The sequence below is a fragment of the Lepidochelys kempii genome, chromosome 6 (genome assembly GCF_965140265.1).
Source record: "Lepidochelys kempii isolate rLepKem1 chromosome 6, rLepKem1.hap2, whole genome shotgun sequence".
Classification (NCBI taxonomy): Eukaryota; Metazoa; Chordata; order Testudines; family Cheloniidae; genus Lepidochelys; species Lepidochelys kempii.
Genome location: NC_133261.1, coordinates 85,052,570 through 85,067,660, shown reverse-complemented (window position 1 = coordinate 85,067,660; position 15,091 = coordinate 85,052,570). Strand labels below are relative to the sequence as shown.

Here is a 15,091-nt window from a genome sequence, read left to right as displayed (position 1 = left end):
AATCTTTAATTGAAAGCTTATTGCCAAGAGAGTACTATATGGCTGAACGGCATACTAATGAAATATGCAGATTTTAACTGCTAAACCACTCATTCCCATCTGGTCCAGCTTGGCAGTAATCTAAAATCACTACCTTATGAAGGCTCATAAGCTAACTTATGTACAATGAAGGGTCTCAGTCCAGTTATTAGTGGGGAAATGTTCACAGCAGTCAAAATACTCAGCAATCCAAGGATTTTTAAAAAGAAAAGAAAAGAAAAGAAAAGAAAAGAAAAGAAAAGAAAAGAAAAGAAAAGAAAAAAAAAGAAAGAGAAAAGAAAAAAGAAAAGAAAAAATGCTTGCTGCAAAAGCATTATTGTGTAGGTGCTCATTCATTTTCTATGCATTATTCCAAAAGAACATGTTGCTGCATCTTACATTTTAGAACCTATGTAAAAGGGACAAAAAAAAAAAAAGAGAAAGTGCTATATCTAACAGTACCTGCAATAAAGGGATGTTTGTTTGATGACTTACGCACATGTTAGCATGCAGCTTTCATCTTGGGTTTAGTCTTGGCATTATCAGAAACAATGTACCATAGCGATTATTTGATCAGAGAGGAATTTGTCACATTCATGGTACACTGACAAGAGTGGGCATAAGATGGAGCACTCATAGCCTTAAAGCAATGGTTAACTTGTAGCCAGTTTGTGTCAGTTGTTACCTCATTCCCTCTCAGCCTGTTACATCCCACAGCCAGACTCTTCCTCTTCCCCAGCCCCTCCCACACTTCTCACCCTCTTCTGCAATCTCCCTTTTTAATTCGTCTTGCTATTACCATATTCCCTCTACTCCTGCACTCTCTCTCTCCTTCCCCACATGTTGTTTGGGTCCTGAGTGCTCCCGTGCTCTTCTTTTTCATATCTGCACTGCTGTAAGCTCCATTCCTGCATCCTTCTTTGTGGAACAAACTTATATGTGTGTAACCCTTCTGCCCATCAGAGTTGGCAGCAACAAGGGCCGGGTTCAATATCTAGGGGATCCATTCCAATAACACAATGCAAACCGGCTCGAGCCCCCACCCAGTGACCTGGGACAAATATATACCACCCCCACTGGGCGCCTCCAAGAGGCAATACTTCCCCTCTCGCAAGCACATAGTCTGAGTGTAGCAAAAGCCTTTTAATAACAGAGAGAAACAATGTGGCATTATGTTGGGGAAACACCACCAACAGGATTCATAACACAACCCATGAGCAAAAAACCCACCCCAAGCAAATTGGGGCATGTCCTTTCCCTTTGGTTCTTGAGTCCAGCAACCCCAAATCACCCAAAGTCCCAAAAGTCCAGTGGCCCAAAAGTCTCTGTCCCTGGTCAGGGCAGCCCCAGAATTTGAAAGTTTATCTGCAGAGCTTTACCTCCCAACCTGGGTGGAGATGGGGGAGGGGGGGGAGAGAGAGAGGTAAGGAGCACCTTACATGATCTGAAGCTGACCGCCCCACAGCTCCATAAGCCTTCGCTTCGCTCCGCCCCGCCCCGCCAGCCGCCCCACGAACTGCTTCGCTCCGCTCGGCTCTGCGGCCCACAAGCAGCTCCCGCCGTCCCATGAACTGCTCCACCAGCCAGTCCACGAACTGCTCCGCTCCGCGTCCCACAAGCAGCTGCCGCCATCCTATGAACTGCTCCACCAGCCTGTCCACAAGGCACTCCAGCACTCCCTGCAAACTGCTCCCCAATATATCTTCAGGCTCCCCCACTAAACACAACGCTCAGTGATTTCAGCTCTTAGGTGAATTCAGCTTGTCATAGGGAAGCCACAGTGCTGGTGCACCATTAGCCCAAAGTGAGCTCAGCAGCCTGTAACTAGACTCCTAATGGAATCAAAATTAGCTCTGATATTCCACAGTGGAGAGAGGAGGAAGTACAATTAGCATGTAAGGCCCTCACCAAGAGGCCCATACCACCAAGTATTAATACTTGTCCCCAGCCTTTCTCTAGTCACAGAGTTTTGGAATCCATGTCCCTTGCCTAGCGAGTGCTACTTAGTTGATGGTGAGTCCCTCCATCATAATAAAAGGCCCAGTACAGTTCCAAGCACAGTTCCCATAGTCAGGGTAATAACAATTTATTCTTCCTGCCCCAATAACAGAGACACTGGGGATCCCACAGCAGCCAAAGTGACCATTTGGGCAGCTATGGGCTCATGCTAGGCAGGGTGGGTGTGCCTATGCAAATGAGATTAGCCCCTGAAGTTCTTTTCCACAACTTGCCACACCTCACCACCAGATGTCAGGGTGGAGCTCATCCTGACTCTGCTTACATGTGAATACAACAAAAGCAGCATATGTTTCACATACGGGTCTTACATGCAATCACGTATATTTACTAATATGAAAGTTTCACCTATTCCAGATGTGTGTAGGCTGCAACATATGTTAAAAACCATGATAAACTACCTATACCATACACATTCACACTTGCCCTGCTGGCCCGTGCTCTTCCTGCTTTCCTAAAAGATTGCTACCCAGTGTTGGACTTTATTCTCCCTGACCATTTCCCAAGAGACAGGAAGCACTAGAGAGATGCACTGTGCAGTGTCCACCAGGACAGACCATGCACATACAAGGGTTTTCAGTGAGTGCTGAAACAGTGAAGCAAAAGATGCAGGAGAGGACTTCTCTGTTGTAGGAGAAGCTTCCTCCTCCCCACCCCCACTGGGGGAAAATTTGAAGCCATTTTGTGCCCTAATTGAGAGGGGTGTCAGAAAGTCTTGCACCCCTACCTCCTAATCATTCCTCTAGTGGGTGTTGGGCTGGTGGAAGCAATAAACTCATGGTGCTCAGACTAATGCAAACTGGGAGGCCACCTTTCATGGAGAGTCCAGAATTTTGTGCACACAACCTTAATCAGTTCACAGGCTGCTTCAGGTTCATAATATGCAAGGAGTCAATTGAACCAAATGGAAGGCACAGCTGCTCAACACCCGTGTTGGAGGCAAAGGAAACCTTTATTTTAAGTACTAACTTCAGGTACCCAAATCTGAAGCTTTTGGGTTCCCCCCGCCTTTGAAGTGGCTCTATGAACACTTTCTATAATGGACAAGGCAGTAGTGCTATATGATTTCTGGAATTCAGGCTCTTGTAATACCCACAATCTGCCACATGAACCACCAACATAGTACACTTCTCTACAGAGCTGCCTCTGACATTAATTGTAACTGAGGCCTGGCCTACTTGAGAAAATTACATCAGCTTAACTATGTTGGTCAGGGGTGTGGAAAGTCCATGCACCTGAGCAGAGTAGTTAAGCTGACCTAAATCCCCATATAAACAGCACTAGGTCAATAGAAGACTCCTTTAATTGACAAAGGCCATATCTACACTACAAAATTATGCTGACCTAACTTACATCAGCATACAGCTACCGTGGTTATTAAGTCATGTGCGTGCACACACTTAGCTTCTTGCACATCCTCATCAGGAGTGCTTGTATCAATTCTATTGTCAGTTTGGGGCACTGTGGGACAGCCAGTAACAATCTATGCAAGCAATACAGTGCCCACACAGACACTGCATCGACCTAATTACATCACCTGTGACTCTACACCCCTCGGGGAGGTGATGTTACTTAATCAGAGTAGGGAGGCGCTTACGTCAGCGGGAGTCAAATTTAAGTGAAGACACTTCCATAGTGAGTTCCACACAAAGCAGCTTGCATCGACCTAACTCCGTAGTGTAAACCAGTGTATTTATACAACACTTAATATGATGGGCCCAAATAACTGTGGCAAATCCAAGTTCAAATTCTCTGTCATCAAACAGGAAGTCATGGTAGGGGAGGGAGTTTCATGTAGCCTTAAATTGCCTATTACTTCTCCTATTTCAACATTGTGGTACTAGCAGTGTGTCTTCTACCAAATCTCCAGTAGGGGAGGATGGGCCCATAGATTAAATATGGGCCCCAAGTAGTGGGTTTCAATGAAGTCGCACAAATGAGGGTCATTCTTGTCAGTTGCCAGCTTGTGCAGATCAAGGAGTGACTGGTTCACATTCTTTTCCAGGTGCAAGGCACACTCCATTGCTGTCAACCCATTCTCCCAATCATCACGATCTGGTTTCTTGATGTCCTGCAAAAAGATGCGACCGCCCCTCTGGTTCTGCAGCTTCATGAGTTTTTCAGCATGCTCACACTCCTTGTGGGACTGGTGCAGGAAATACCTGGCAAAGTTCTTTAGAGCCACATCATCCCGGTCAAAATAGAAAGACATGCTGAGGTACACGTAGGAGGTGTAGAGCTCCAGGTTGATCTAGTTTCATCTAGTTTCTGCTTGTTCTGTGACCCACCTATTCCCCAGCTTTCATGACAAATGCTCTAGGCTCAGTCCCCTAGCACTCTGGCAAACAGAATTCCCATCTTCCTCAAGGAGGAAGAAGAAGAAGAAAAGAGACCTGCAGACGACAGGCCTACACTTCACGCCATTCCTAGAAAGGGTTTCCAAGTTACAAAGAAGGGAAATAAATCCCCTAGGTGGGACCTAGGGATGAAATTGAAGTTAATATGGAAGGAGCAATGGGATAAAATTGAAGAACATCATTTAGGACAGTTCTGAAGTTACACTGAATATCACCTGCTTCCTAGACTTAGCAATCAGAAACCAAGGTTTACAAGGTACTTAAAGAAGAAAAGGAGTACTTGTGGCACCTTAGAGACTAACCAATTTATTTGAGCATAAGCTTTCGTGAGCTACAGCTCACTTCATCGGATGCATACTGTGGAAAATACAGATGTTTTTATACACACAGACCATGAAAAAAAATGGGTGTTTATCACTACAAAAGGTTTTCTCTCCCCTTAAACCCACTCTCCTGTTGGTAACAGCTTATCTAAAGTGATCACTCACCTTAAGGTAAGCTATTACCAACAGGAGAGTGGGTTTGGCGGGGGTGGGGTGGGGTGAAAACCTGGATTTGTGCTGGAAATGGCCCACCTTGATTATCATACACATATTGTAAGATGAGTGATCACTTTAGATAAGCTATTACCAACAGGAGAGTGGGTTTGGGGGATGGGGGGGGGAGAAAACCTGGATTTGTGCTGGAAATAGCCCACCTTGATCATCATACACATATTGTAAGGTGAGTGATCACTTTAGATAAGCTATTACCAGCAGGAGAGTGGGGTGGGGGGGAGAGAAAACCTTTTGTAGTGATAAACACCCATTTTTTCATGGTCTGTGTGTATAAAAACATCTTCTCTATTTTCCACAGTATGCATCCGATGAAGTGAGCTGTAGCTCACGAAAGCTTATGCTCAAATAAATTGGTTAGTCTCTAAGGTGCCACAAGTACTCCTTTTCTTTTTGCAAATACAGGCTAGGCTGTTACTCTGAAAAAGGTACTTAAAGGTTCACTCAGGGAAGCTATTTCACTGTTAACACATGTATTTGCATTTGGACAACCAAACTTGTTTCCTTTTATCTTCAAATACGAATGGACATTCATAGAAGTTGCAGAAACACTGTCTGACCCTCATTGGCAGAGCCTCTGCAGAAACTGGAAATGATCCAGTTCATTCTCAAAATTGACAACTTGTACATTTAGCAAAAATAAACTAAAAGCCAGATAGGACTTTGACATAAAATCTCTAACAAAGCACAAAGTGAATTTTTGGAAAAGAACTAGTCTGTAAATAGATTAAGAACGTACAAAAGTGTACCGTGATTATTTTAACCAATCTGACTTTTACAATGGCATCTCTCTCATATCTGCTGTGTCACTGCTTGGGTAACAGAATACCAGACATGCTGAAAACTGCTATGTAACAGCCTAGTTTCTCAGAAGCTGCATTTCTATTCCTGTTGCAATATGAATGTGATTTATTGTTTTAGCAGAATCTGGTTATATTTTTAAAAGAACGTCAGCATGACTTAGTGTAAGAAGAATGTAACAAACACTTGCTGGTTGATAAAAAATATGTGCAAAAGTGATTAGGACCTTACCTTCTCATGGGTGACATTTGCAGACAGAGTAGATTTTATTGTAGCTCAGATTGTAGGTAGGAGCAGCTGCAAGGATAACTACCGTAGCTAGCCAATTTTTAAGATACCCTCCCCGATGAATACCTTACTCAGTAAATACATTATAAAATTATAAATTTATCAATCCAATCTGAATCTCAGTTGTTTTGCTTCTTGTCAAACATTTTATCCAAGCACTATTGTTAGCCAATGTTTCTACTGAAGTGTCTCTAACGTATGTCTTGCAATCTCAGATTGAAAAATTTTAGAAAAGAAGAGCAGGTTATTTTAATTATGAAAGTAACTGGTACATCTACTCTTGACCAGTATTGACTCCAGAAGTAGAAGAAAATGGGAACGTTGATCTAATAATCCATTGCTTCGATGAAATTCTAGTTATTGAGGTTCAATCAGCCCATCTCCAGGGGCTGTCCAAAATCTCAGGATGTCTTCTGCAGAGACATGGATGCAACGTGTCTTCTAACTCAACACTTCTTTTCTCAATATGAGTTCTAAACATCCAAGGTTGCCCTTTGCAATACATATTAATCATTTTTTCCTCTCTAATGACTATAACATTTCAATATACAATGTTTTTTAATCTACTTTTTTTAGCCATCTCTCCTGCAACCCTTTCAATTCTCCTGGCAGTGAATATTCTATCACTATTATCACTGTCAGATATCAAAAGGTAAGTGCTTTATAACTGATTATGAAACAGTAAATCAAAGTTGATAGTGTGTTTTCTTGCTATTACAAAACTATTTATCTACTTTAACACTTTATTTAGTGTTTCAAAACTAAATATATGAAATGGCCACTTCCAGACAACAAGGGGGATATATTAACCTTTGTTTAGTACTTAAACAATGAGCTTGGTCCTGTATAAAAACACAACACTAAACACAACACCTGCCCCAAAGAGTTTACATTCCAGATGGTTATCAAAGAAAGGAAACACTGGGAAATACAGATTGGGGAGCAGAGGAAGGAAAGCAGAGAAGAAAGTTGGTCTTATGGTTTAAGTACTGTACTAAGATTCAGAAGTGCCTTTCCCAGCTCTGCCACAGACTTCCTGTTGGACCTTGGGCAAGTTACTTATTGTACCATGTATCAGTTCCCCATATCTGAAATTGGGACCATAATAATTCTTATTTTGTCAGTTTAGACTATAATCTGTTCAGAGCAGGGATCATCTCTTTTTATGTGTACATACAGCACCTAGCACACCAGATTTCAGCCTCAGTTGTTGGGTCTATATACTAATGGAATACAAATAGCAGTAACCCCAGCATCGCCAGTATTCCCACCCAGAACTATTGTGTAAACTCACTTCTTGTGGACTTCACAGAAGTGTGTTTTTATAAGGGATTTAAATGAGGAGAGGATAGTGGCTCAGTGAAGTAGGACAGGGATTTCATTTCAAATAGTCAAACACAGGAGCAGCAGAATGAGGGTACTGAGCCTGGCAGAACAGAAGGGACACAGAGGAAGCCTACGTGACTAGCCTGACACGTAGGCTAGGAAATAGCAGTACAGGGCCTTGAAGGTGAGCACAAGAAGTATGAATCTGATGCAGTGTGCAAGGTAGACCCTATAGGGGGTCCAGTCTAAGGCTAAGGATTCAGACTTGACTGCAGGGTTGTCTGACATTGGCTAGAGAGGTATTTCCTCCTAAGAACAGAAGAATGGCTATCCTAGGTCAGACCAATGACCCATCTAGCCCAGTCTCCTGTCTTCCGACAGTGGTCAGTGCCAGGTGCTTCAGAGGGAATGAACAGAACAGGCAATCACTGAGTGATCCATCCTCTATCGTCTACTCCTGGCTTCTGGCAGTCAGAGGCGAGGGACACCCAGAGCATGGGGTTGCATCCCTGGCCATTCTATAATGTCTCAAAGCAAAGGGAGAAATACAAAAAGGGTCAAGGGTAAGGAAGAGAAAGAGAAATATAAACAATTTGCTTTATAGCTAGCTACAGGCCTGCTTTATTTTACCCACACAATAAGCTTGTAAACAATCAATATCATCTGACAGCTCCCCACAAAACTTCATGTCTGCATCCTACACCTGAAACTACGACAACGTCCAGCTTACAGCATGACCAGCAAAGGGCATCTCTTAAAACAATTTTTATAGTTATAAACTGGAAGCAGGATTAGAGGAGCCTGGGCTTGTGCTCTTGGTTGGACACTTCCCCAACAGAACGTTAACACTTCTATTAGTACAGACTAATGCCAAATATGCCTTTGTCCAAGTAAAACATGACATTTTAAAATGGTAGCTATTTTAAATACAGGCTGAATATACTTGGTGTCTTTGAGGCAATAGTTTGAATTGCTGCACCTTTGCTTTTCAAAAGTCAGGCATTTCGGTGTCTGCATTCTGCTTCACAAAAGAGGCTGTTTAAAAAAAATTAACAGTGAAAGTGCTACAGTTCAAACTATGCTGCATTCTATAGCATTTACCCCTACTTTAGAGCCCAGTCCTGGCTGGGGGTGGGGTGGGATAGGGCGTGTTGAATGCCTCCTGAACAGAAGGTGCTCATCACAATTCCAGGAGACATGTAGCATTTTTATAGGAACAGGCCCTAAAACATTAGCAGAGTCAGATTCATAAGACCCATCCTCAATTTTCTAAAGACCCATATTACTTTTGGGATGCTGTGATTATTCCATGAACTGGTAAAAAGTAGTTTACAAATGTAAAGTACCTTTAATCTCAAGATCTCTACGAGAACATCACATCTATATTCATTCACTCGGCCACTGAAATGCAGCCACTTGTAGGGTGGCAGATGGACCACACATTGTGGGAGAAGGAGAAGAAAATTTGGCCAAAGATGTCAGGGCAAATCTTTTATCTGACATGTGCCTTGAGAACTTCAGTCTCCATGCAGATCAGAGCAAGCTCATTCTTTCAAGTGTCTTGTCTGAGAGTCCCAGACATAGTAAACTGAAGAGTACTTAATTTTTTGACCTAGAAGAATAAAGAGCTGAGTCAGCCTTGCTGGGATCCAAACTTCCCAGGAGTCAAAGAATTTCAAACCCAGTAGTTAGATCATTATACAGGGCAGGAAAAAAAGGTACCGTTTCTGCACGATCAGTCTTTCTTTTTCCCAGAGGCTTAATGGCAATCCATGCCCACAATCCACAGCTTTTCCTAAGGCTTTTTAGCAACAAGCCATAATTTTATCCAGGTAGACAAGGCTCTATCAGCACCTGACATCTTCCTGTGTGCCCAATACACCAGAAGGGATGTTATTTATTCAATTTTCAAAATTAAGAATACAATTCCAGTTGAATAAATTTACAAGAGACACACACAGAGATTTGGTTAAATAGGTAAACAAATACCCTCTCCTTTATTTTAAATGAGAATTTAACTCATTACATATAATAAAATTGAAAATCCTATAAAAAAGGGCTGATGAATTAACACAAGCAATGATCTCACCCTAGCAGAAGAGAAATTCCACGTGTTCTCTCAGTGCCTGTCTCTCTAGATATGCAGCAGATTTAGCCATCCTTCAGGAATGCTGAAGACCAGCCCACACCTCTGCCCTATACATTAACTTCTCTAGTCACTCAGTAGCAGACTTAAAGGTGGCAATTCTGCAACAGAAAAGCTTCAAAAACAGACTCCAATGAGAAACTGCTGAGCTTGAATTAATATGCTAACTAGATCCCATTAACTTGGGTTTGAATAGAGACTGGGAGTGGCTGGGTCATTACACACATTGAATCTATTTCCCCATGTTAAGTATCCTCACACCTTCTTGTCAACTGCCTAAATGGGCCATCTTGATTATCACTACAAAAGTTTTTTTCTCCTGCTGATAGTAGCTCATTTTAATTAATTAGCCTCTTATAGTTGGTATGGCTACTTCCACCTTCTCATGTTCTCTGTATGTATATCTCTTCTTACTATATGTTCCATTCTATGCATCCGATGAAGTGAGCTGTAGCCCACAAAAGCTTATGCTCAAATAAATTTGTTAGTCGCTAAGGTGCCACAAATACTCCTGTTCTTTTTTGATTAAGAGCATGTGTGCCTGTTTAATAAGGGAGGTGGCTGCCTGTACTGGCTCTCCTGGAAAGGGGAAAGCATCCTAATATCTCTGCAATTAAGTATGTCCATTTAAAAGTGTATGAACATAGACCTTCATATAAAGGTGAAACTCCCCTCACTGGACCTCAGCCTCCCTATTCTGCTCTTCAGCTGAGAGGAGAATTCTGCCCTTAGAAGATTTTTCTCAAATCCCCAGAGATAATTAGTTTTAGGATGAACCCTTAAAGTCCACTTTGCATCCATGCATTATTAAACATATATTTTATCATGAAACATGATATTCTAAATAAATGGCTAATATCAATATGTCTCATTAGTGTACACTCACCTCAGTATAACACGAAGCATACAGCACAATGTAATATCAATTCAGTGTCTACTGTAGAAGGGCAGCAGTGGATTACCAGTATGAATCCTGTATGAATTCATATGGAGCAAGGATTTTCTTAAATACAGGGGCCTGAATACCAACACTATTGACCATCTGCAGCTCCCAATGAAGTCAATGGCACTCAGAACCTAGAAAATTCAGGCCTCAAAGCCTACATAAGCTTACATAGCTCAGTAATTAATTTTATATTAGGGGTGAATAAATAAAGAGACATTGGGAGGGATTTTCAAAAGTGCCTATGTGACTTAGGAGCACAAATCTCAGTGACTTTAATAGAACTTGTGCTCACAAGATACTTATACACTTTTGCAATGACCACCAATTTTGATTCAGCTTTGGCTTCTGCTGTTGAATGTAACATTTGACCAATTCACTGCCAACCTCCTTTTCTAGTTTACACTCTAGGGATGGGCTCCTGGGCCAATCAGGAGAAGACAGCCCTCTGCAAAAATAAAAATAAAATAAAATAAAAAAAAAATCCAGGGATGGGAGCTTTGGAGCACACGTGTCTTCCATGTGGATTCTGCAATGGGGGGCGGGGAAGTCTGTTCTACATGTGAGGCATGATAAGTGCATTACAACTTGCTGACCAAACATCTGACTAGTGTCAATCTTGTGTGCATTGATGCTGGAGTTGTTCTGTCAGACTGTATGACTGCTGGGTTGGGAGGAGCCAGGTTTTGTTTGACCCCCTGCACTCAGCTCCATGTTGCATAGCAATTGTTAAAATTAATGTTCTGTAACAACATTCTTACCAAGATAAAGCTTGAGAAGTAAGTAAATCTGCAAGTGCTTTAGGTGGTATCTCCGTTTCTCATCACACCTCACTGTACAAGCGTGCACACAGAACTCTAGCATTTATACAGGAGAGTCCCCCCACCACCACCACTCTATGTGCAGATATAGGCAGGATTTTTCATTTCCAGAACAGTCCAAATTCAGGCACTTAAACAGATTCTATTAAGAATCTCTCTGATTACAAACATTATTTGTTTCAGGAATTATGAACAAAAGGATACAATGGAAACAAAATTGAAAGCTCCCTGTAGATTTGCTGCTTTTGATCCCTGCTGGAAACAGGTTTTATTGTTCTGATCATGTCATTATACCTTAACAACAACCAGAATTGTGTTGTTATTTCTATTAAGTTTCTACAGCAAAAGAGGCCAAGATTGTTGGGAAGGAAAATTTCTATTTCTTTAGTATCACTCTCGCCAACTGGTGCCCCCTCCCTCATCTCTCTGTCTCTCTCTCTCTCACACACACACACACACACACACACCCCTACTCCTGCCCTCCCACACCCTCTAGGGCATACATTAAACAAACAGTAAAACCTCACTAATTAAGATATTCAGCTGGATCTGAGATCAGCACTGGCTGTGTTGTTCCAAGAAGCCAGCATTGTCATACAATATTGTATGTCAGTGGGTGTTTCCAAAGCAAACTGTGGGGGGGAGGGGGGAGAAGGGGAAATAGAGAAAAAAAGCTTTGAAAAATGTAATTTTCAAATTATTAGAAAAATCCTTAAATCATTTGCACTGTACATCATCCATTCCTTTACAATTTCACAGGACTTGGTTTCCCTAAACTATTTTCTATCGTTCATCGGAAAGTCTAGTCCTGACAAATTCTAGTGACAGTGCAAATCATTATATACAAAGTCTGAAGAATACATCTTATAATGTACTAATAATGTCATGTATTTCATCCAATCCTAAGATGTTTTCTCTCTCTACCAACCTTTAATTACATCCATGCTGATGATGCATGTTAAGGCATGAATTGTTACCAAAAGTTGTTAGCAAAAAAGCATTATTCACCAGAATTTCCATAATTCAGCCACCAACCAGACATCCTCCGTCTTCCTCTTGCTAACTCATACCTTCTGAGTGTGCACATTGAACACCTAGTGATTCGAGATTACTCCTTTTACACCATAAAACGACCACAATTCATTTTAACAATCACAGTAAGTAAAGCAATATCACTATGATAATTATCTACCTTTTTGTGTTTTGCAGTTTAACACAAAAGATATGCTCAGACCCCACTGGAAATAGTGTATATGATGCAGTGCAGACTGTCTAATTAAAATCTAGGAGCTCCATTTCAGCTAGTGCCAGATGAGACCATCACGCCTGTCCTTATGAAAAGCAATCAGATCTGATTACATGTACTGGTTTTATGCTTCATATTTAATGCTTTTTGGTCCTTTATATCTGATGAACATCACTAAAAGATTAGTGGTTGCTATTCCTTCCTGCTATACTTTTGAAATACAAACTAAAGCTGAGCAACGCAGAACCAGAGACCACTCCCTAATTCCCAGTGGTCATATTATATTGATCAATTAAACTGACATGGGTCTGGTCTTTTCTTTGCTTCTAATCATCTAAACATTCAAAAACAAACAAACAAAGAATTAACATTGTTTTATCCAAGCCAGTCAGATTAACTTGGAAGTTAAGTAAAATCAACGTGGCTGCTGGAAGCAAGACCATGGTATAAAATAGAAGCCATTAGACATTATAAAGAGTTTCTAAATTTTGCAGGTATTGTGTTATAATTCAGTTGATGGTGTCCTAAAATGTATATATATTTTCCCCATACCCACAGAGGGAGCAATCACAATTTTTCATACTCTGTTTTATTCATGTAATGAAAAGATCAGCAACACCTGAAAAGCCTAAATCTTTGGCTACTTTGGCTCTCTCTCTTTTACTGCAATTGCAGCAGAGAAGAGAGACTTGTTTTTACATCTAATAAAGAGTATATCTTAGATCCACTAAATACATATTATGGTTTATTAACAAAAAGAGACCGAAAGGAAAGAATTCAGTGATACAGCTGGAAGCTTTCGGGCTTTCAAAATAAATACTTGATAACAAGGGAGAATAGAATTCAAAAAATGGTGTCTCATTGCTTTGTTTTTAAAATACCAACTGCATAGTATAGAACAGAACCACTTTTCAAAGCAATACAGTGCCAATTGCTTATTCAGCATTGTGTAGCATTTTGTGTACTACCATATTATTGAAAACCCAGTGAAATTAAATAATATTGACACTGCACACCACAGAAGAGTTCATAAGTTAAGAGACGAGTGCTACAGAAAATATTAATCCTTCAATATAAGAAGGAGGGAAAGGATTATTCTACCTTTGTGACACTGTAATTGTGAACAGCTATATGTTCTATTTCAGAGAAAAATCATAGTGTTATAACAATAATTTAGATATGAAATTCAGATATATTCTGTAGTGGTCCTCAGGATATCATACACAAATACAGCAAGGATCATAATCAATATTTCTAGCTGGCTGAGCCTCCTGTAGGCCTTTGTCTTAGCCTAACTGTCTGAAAAAGATATTTAGGCATGCAACATCTTTCTTCAAAACCCATTTTCACGAGGCAAATCCCACACATTCTAATTTTAGAAGAGACTTGTACAAAATAAGGAAAGCAGTGGTGCAATTAAAAACAAGCCTACATTTAGTACTTACCATCTCCTGTTCAAACCATCCTCTTTTGATGTTTACGGCACATCTGTGGGATGCAATACTAGGAGGTGCCTTGTGTGACCTGCTGCATGATGCTGTGACATCAGTTCAGATGATGCAGCTCATTATGGGAAAGACTGCTGTTGCCATGGCAACTGAGATGTGATAGGAATCCTTACTGCATTTCCAGGGGAGCCTGAGACAATAAGGAAGCCCTTTAAAGAAACAGACAAAATGCAAAAGGACTCTTAAAGTGCCATGCCATAAGGTTATAGTGTCCATGTAACAGTACATGTTTTCTCATTGAGTTCAAATTTAGACAGAAAAATTATTCCCCCACCATGGTAACAAAATATAGACACATGAGTTTACAATTATTTCCATATAGGGCACTTTAAATTTAACTATAAATTCATTAATGACAAACAATTTAATAAACTAATATTGTGTTTAATACACAAAGATGATTGTTTTAGAGGATTTTCTGCCATTTTAATATTAAGCTTTGTAACATGAGCAGTTTAAGGAATAAAAGGTGCCACTCTGTCCCACATCAGATGTGAGAGACTTAGAAATTCTCCTTGCTGGTACAAAAAACAAAACTGGATTAAAAACTTTTACGTTCTCAACATTTTATGCTGCTAAATAAGTTACTGTGCTTTGTTTTCAAAGAAAAAATAAAACATTTCTATTCACAAGAGGGCTGGAGAAGTTTCTAGCAAGCCAAGTAAAAACCTCCTTATAATTTTTCAGCTGTAGGCCAACCTGCAGTACCATCTGCATGCTGAGTAGCCTGGCTTTCATCTGTCCATGAGGCAGACACACAAATGAAGATTTAGAAAGCTTGTAGGCAATCTGCATGCCTCCTGGTCCACTCTACCCTGAGCCTCCTCCTCACAGCAGTTGAAGGGAAACATACTGAAAACAAAAGAACATCCTCCTAATTTGCATAGGGCTTTGGATTGGTAGATCAGACGGTTAGAAATTACCTTCAGCACCTGGAATCCATACCCCCTCCCTTGCAATAGCATCAGTAGGGATGTGTGACACAAGTATTAACTAGAACGGTGAGAAAATGAAAATTCACAACTGAAGGAAAACCAACACATTTTTGGCTTTTTGCCAATTCTTTT

At 40.8% G+C, this 15,091-nt stretch overlaps 1 protein-coding gene and 1 pseudogene across 1 annotated transcript in view; both read right to left on the bottom strand.

The window, feature by feature from the left end:
- AKAP6 (A-kinase anchoring protein 6) overlaps window positions 1-14,050 on the bottom strand; it is a 405,063-nt gene extending 391,013 nt beyond the window's left edge. Inside the window, exon 1 of the mRNA XM_073348987.1 lies at window positions 13,962-14,050. The gene's annotated coding sequence lies outside the window, so the exon portion shown is untranslated. The remainder of the gene's footprint in view (window positions 1-13,961) is intronic.
- Window positions 3,890-14,819, bottom strand: LOC140913620 (ferritin heavy chain pseudogene; annotated as a pseudogene).
- Window positions 14,820-15,091: the final 272 nt, after the last annotated feature.